The 5893-nt window shown below is 33.9% G+C and overlaps 1 pseudogene; it reads right to left on the bottom strand.

The window, feature by feature from the left end:
* Nucleotides 1-886: 886 nt before the first annotated feature.
* On the bottom strand, nucleotides 887-2921 carry LOC137817636 (uncharacterized; annotated as a pseudogene).
* Between the last annotated feature and the right edge of the window lie 2972 nt (nucleotides 2922-5893).

The raw sequence follows: 5893 nt of genomic DNA, 5'->3' as shown, positions 1-5893 counted from the left end.
TGCTGAGATACCAATAGCATGTGCTTCGAGGTACAACACCTGTCCAAGGACTCCAGTCTCCCAAAATAAACGTGGATACATCCAGAATTCTTCTCACACAAAGTAGGTTCCATACGGGCCAACATACCAAGGCTGAAGCATCCATCACTTGCAATGTCCTGCAATAACGTGTTACATTTTTAGAACAGGATATACAATATTCACTGATTATCAGTTCAGATTCTAAATAGAAATAAGACTGATATTAGTGTTATATAACTAATGGTATAATATCATTGTACGTTAGAGATATTGATAGATAGAATATATCAAAAGCTAAATCATTTCTGTAACTCAACCAATAGATCTTAAGATAATAAAGCAAGAAAATAAGTCAAAGCTTTGATACCCGCAAACTCAAATTCCAAACATTGAAGCTATTAAAAATAAACAACAGTTTGTTCACTTATTCAATGGTAGAGACAAAACTACCAGACTGAAAGTATGTGAGAATTGTGAAATGGATGGATATATTATTACTATATACGAACCAAGTAAACTGTGTTTCAATAATAATTCCTGCTTAAAAGCAAAATCCAAATTTAACACACCTATCTATTAAAAACAGCAGCATAAACCCTCACTCTCATTGTAATAAAGACATCTTTCATCTCCTCAATGACTGTGTTTCATTTCACAATCTAACTAGACAACTATTTGATCATGTACAACATAATTCACAGACTCTAAGAAACTCCATAAGCAATGCAAAATTTAAAAGGCGTTTAGGCAATCACCAATTCCCAATACCTGGTGGCCGAAAGCTTCTTGGCAAGCGGCAATCAGATCTAAGCAGTTCATACAGTGGAAGCTCATCTGGACAGCCCTCGGGTTTGGTCCACAAAAGTCAGGTAGCATAGCTTTCTTTCAGTTCATCGAAATTGTTTTCATTCCTCACCAAGAAATACAATCCTTGAGGCAATCCCACCACTCTATGAACAAACAAAGCAGCATGCACCTCAACATCCCACGGAAGAGCCCGGAATGGCAATGCAGCTGCCTCCTTTGCCTCCCTCCACTCTGGCAACCTGAAGGAAGACAGTGCAACGAATCTGATAAAATGCATCTCTCTCAATTTCAGTAACTCCATCCATATCGACAGCACTCCTTCGATTCCTAACAACTTCCTCACAGTTAACCCGTTATACAAACCCTCCCCACAAACACCACTCCTCTGAAACGGCTCAACCGAGAACTTATCCCCCAATGTCAAAGGCTTTTTCACAGCCTCAGCAGTCCTATAAATAACATCCCAACACACATGCTCTTTGCTAAGGGAATTAGGTTTTCCCCTTCCAATCCAACTTATCAAACCCCAATATAGCTTCACTTAATTCCTTCCAGTTAACATCAAAACCCACCAACCCACTCGGATAAACCAGCATCACACAATCAGGATGCTCAAACTCAATTTGGAATCTTCCCTCTAACAGCACGCGACGGAATCTCAAAATCAGGGAAAACATGAAGCCCCATGAGACTCTTCAACTCCTCACACCCCAAGGAATCCAAAACCTTCACATCCCAACCAAGACCCGCAGCAGCCATGGCAACTGCCCCAATGGCGTGACCAACATCATGGTTACAGTACCTGAATCGAATAAACCATCAATTTCATCCCTAAATTATTATTCTCTCGTAAGTGACTCTTAATGTAATAAAACTACTTAGGCAACTACTGAAGTACAAATATTCATCAGTTCAGTCCTAAGTTAATGAAAATTTTCTTTTCTAAATAAATTTCTCCATAAATACTTATAGAAAAAGAAATAACAGAAAAGTGAATTAATTTTCTCCATGATCCACAAGTTCAAATCAACATCAACTCTTAGAGAAGCTAAATGAAGAGAGTTCCTATCCTATAGATTAGCACATGCATAAATATTTCAAGCTTATGAAAAAGATAATTTTTATAATTCCCTTCTCATAGAAGTTCTTGCTAAAATGATTATCCAACAAATCTTAACAAAGTTGGATGACAAACTTAAACAATGTTTTAATACTTAAATGACCACTCGACATAATTTGTAATATTTATAGCACTACTACTTAAACATTTGTGTATCCTTGAGAAAGGGGGGTAATTTAAGCACAAAACTGGTAGTACCTGAACGCGCGTTCCCCGTACTTCCAAGCCTCACGCCAGAAAACCGAGGACAACCCAACAAGGAACGAATTGGGTGGAAAATACTTGGGGAAAAACCCAGATGGGATTTGGGCTCTGAGTTCCAAAGCATGCTCCTTAGGGCATAATGAGCGACAAAAGCGGAATCAGAGATAGAGGGTATGGGTGGGGCAACGATGTAGGCTTCAGTGGGATGCAAATTGCCGCTACTGGGGTTAACCCTGAGGGACCAAGTGGAGAAGCTGGTGGTTTTCCAGGCGGAGAGGGCGAGGGAGTCGAAGAGGAACTGGGAAACGGTGGATTGGGAAATGGGTGGGGAGAGGGAGAGAAAGGAAGAGAGAGTGGTAGAGTGGTGTAGATATGGTGGTTGTGGGTGGAGAAGAGAGATGAGAGGGGAGGAGAGGTATCTACGAAATGGGTTGGGCTGGTTGGCCCAGTCGAGGCCGTGGGGCCCACGGGCGAAATGGTTGAAGTTGTGCTTGGTTTGGTTGTGGTATTTGAGGACGTGGGAGAGTTTGTGTTGGTTGAGGTTGTTTTGAGGATGTTCTTGGGGGTGGATGATGTGGAAGGAGAAGATGAAGATGGAGAAGATGGTGAAGAAGAGAATGAGCCCATCATAGCATGGGATTGGAATGGAGGGTGGGAGAATGAAGGAATGAAAGGGGTTGAAGGAAGAAAATGGAGAAGTAATGGTGGTGGTGGGGGGTGAGGGTTCTGAGAGGGTGAGGTGCTAGCATCTTTTAAAAGGTGAGAGTGAGGGAGAAAGATTGGATGAAATAAATGTCTTCAAAGGAACTTCATTCTAGAGTTTCACTACTTCTAGAGAGTCTCTTCTGTGCTTTGCTTGTCCAAATTAGTTGGGAAGAATAAAAAATTAAAAATGAAATCAATTAACGAAGGTAATTAGTGAAAGAGGAAATGGAGCAGGAGGAGAAGGGGGTGCACGAAGGTAAAAGAACACACCAAACCATTCTCGACATAGAGAATTTGAGAAATTATAAAAAGGAAAATCCCACTATTTTGGTAAAGATCGTCGTAGAAAGTGAGTTGAGAAATTGTTGTCCGCGATTAGAACCAGAAAGTGGAGGTGGGAGAAGAAGCGCAAGTGGTAAGGGTTTTTTATTTAGGATTTTTATTTTTATTTTAATTTAGGAAATTTCAGTTTTTTGTTTTTTCTTTGAAGAAAAAGATCTAATGCAAGATAGATGTTCGAATAATTACACTGAGGAACCGTCTAGCGCGAACAAGGCTAAGTAGGGTCTAATGCCATCAAGTGATAGAGTGTTTAATGTCTTAGAGGATGAAGCATTTAAGACTACCAAAGGAGAGAGCCAGATTTTGGGAGTGTCTAATACCATTTTATTGAAATTAGAAACTTGGTGTTGTAGGGTTTATAAATAGTGTAATGGTTGATATGACAGGTACGGTTTAAGGAAAGTGAATGTTGTCGTTTTTGTATAACAACATTTCAAATGTGTGATCTAGCATATCAAGTGGTCGCATGAAGAATCATAACATAATAACATCATTTGATCTAACCTATAGAAAAAAGACTTTTTTTTTGGTAATTTGCATATTCTATATACACTATGATATATTTTTCAACTTTTTTGCCTTTGAAACAATGCTTCAGGTGTATGAAACACATGCCTGATTGGTACTAGTGTTTGGGACCTTCTAAATATAACTAGGCTAGTTCTCTATATTATTTGAGACAAATGTTTTATTTAGTTTTAGGGTCTTATTAATTTTTATGTGTTTTTTTTGTTATTTATACATTTGTTCTAAGATTAAAGATTAACATATTTTATTGATGGTTTTTTTTTTGTTTGTTTGGAGAGGATGGATTAGAAATAGGAAGGAGAGAATTTAATTTATCAATACTTTTGCCACTCTCTTTATCTCTCCTCATTTTATATTTCCTCAACTATAACTTTTACTTTATTTCTCACCTATTTCCACTCATCTTTTTAATTTCTATCTATCATATTTCTCTAGTCTCTCTACTGAACAAGACATAAAGGCAATCAATGCTATGAAATAGGGAACTATAATTTTAAATTAAAGAGGAAATTATTTATATTTCTTGCTCGTTTTGGAAGTGTGAATGATTTATTATAGAAGTTGACAATGTTATTCAACTTGTAAATGAACTTTAGATATTGATGCTATTTGTGTGAATGCAGTCAGTTAATAACTCTTTACGCTCAGAGAAGGGTTAACATATGGAATTTGTGGCTTACAACTAACTTTTTGTTGTTATGGCATTCAAATAATAACAAAGATATTGTATCATATGGCAAGGTTTTCCTTTTGATAATTATATTATTGTTTCACCTATCAGAATTTTGTTGTGTTGTTATTATTTTATTATTACTATTATAATCTACGTTGTTAAAGTTTACTAGTTTGGGTCCTATGGAGTTCTATTCCCTCAAAAATACTTTGATAATTCTTAATGTTATTTAGAATTTTGGAAATTGTTGGTTTGAATTGTAGTTATAATGGCAAGCTTAATTGGATGAGTGATAGATCTAAGGCTTTGTTTGGATTAGAGAGTGGAAAGGAGGGAGTGGATTTCAGATGATTTGAAGGGTAAGTGTGAAGAAAGTGAGGTTGTTTGGATTAAGGTAAATAAAGTAGAAAGTGTAGAGAAAGTTTATGAAAGTTTGTGAGTGATGGAATAGATGTGATTGGAATTATATTTTTTAATTGATAAAATTATAAATTTACAAATTTGCTTTTATATTTAAAAATTATTAAAAATTAATTGGATTGATTTATTTATAAATTAAATAACTTTATTATTTTTATCTTTATTTTTATAATTAATATAATATTATATAATTATTTTTATTTAAAAATAATTCATTATTATTTATATTTATTCTTATAAATAATTAATTATATTATTTTTATATTTGAATTACAATCTTATTTTAAATAAAATAATAATAATTTTAGTTTAAAATAAAAAAAAAACTAACCTAAAGTAACTTTCGTTCCATTCTCTCTTACCACGCGAGAAAAGTTTTAAATAATTTTTTTTTTTTCGTTTTTCATGTTTTATATTATTTAATACTTTATTTTTTTTTCCCCACAAACAGTAAATCTTTTCCTTTCTGCTCCCATAAACAAACGGAGCCTAAAAGTTTAGTTATAGGATAATGAATAGTTATTTTATGCAAGTAAAAGTTGAAGCAATAAATTTATTTTAATATAAAAGTTGTAATATAATTAAAGTTCGTAATAAGTTAATATACTTAAATATATCATTTTTTTTTAATTTGTAGTAAGAAATTTGAATTGTGAAATAAGATGGCTTTTTATTACTGATTATTTATTTTGAAATTTGGAGATGAAGACAAAAGGAAGTAAATGAAGTGATAACCAATTAAGAAATTGAAATATGTATGCAAAAAGGTAGTTTCAAATGGTTGAGGAGGGAGAATATTTTTGGTTAATTACAGAGATAGTATGTAAAATTTACATCCAAAAATAAATAATATTAAAATGTTTAATTGAGAAAATAAATGAGTGAGTATAGGAATGAATGTATTCGGTCAATATTTATATTCAGAATTAATTTTTTACTATAATATAAATTATAAAGGTAATTTATACATCAATAATTAAAATATATTAGTTATAAGTTTGTGTTGTAGTTGCACCCCCACACAATCAATTTTTATCCATCCCACAAAATGTTTGTCTCAACATTTGTTATAA

Source organism: Phaseolus vulgaris, unplaced genomic scaffold (assembly GCF_000499845.2).
Source record: "Phaseolus vulgaris cultivar G19833 unplaced genomic scaffold, P. vulgaris v2.0 scaffold_419, whole genome shotgun sequence".
In the NCBI taxonomy this organism is placed as follows: domain Eukaryota; kingdom Viridiplantae; phylum Streptophyta; class Magnoliopsida; order Fabales; family Fabaceae; genus Phaseolus; species Phaseolus vulgaris.
This window is presented reverse-complemented; position numbering and strand designations above follow the sequence as displayed.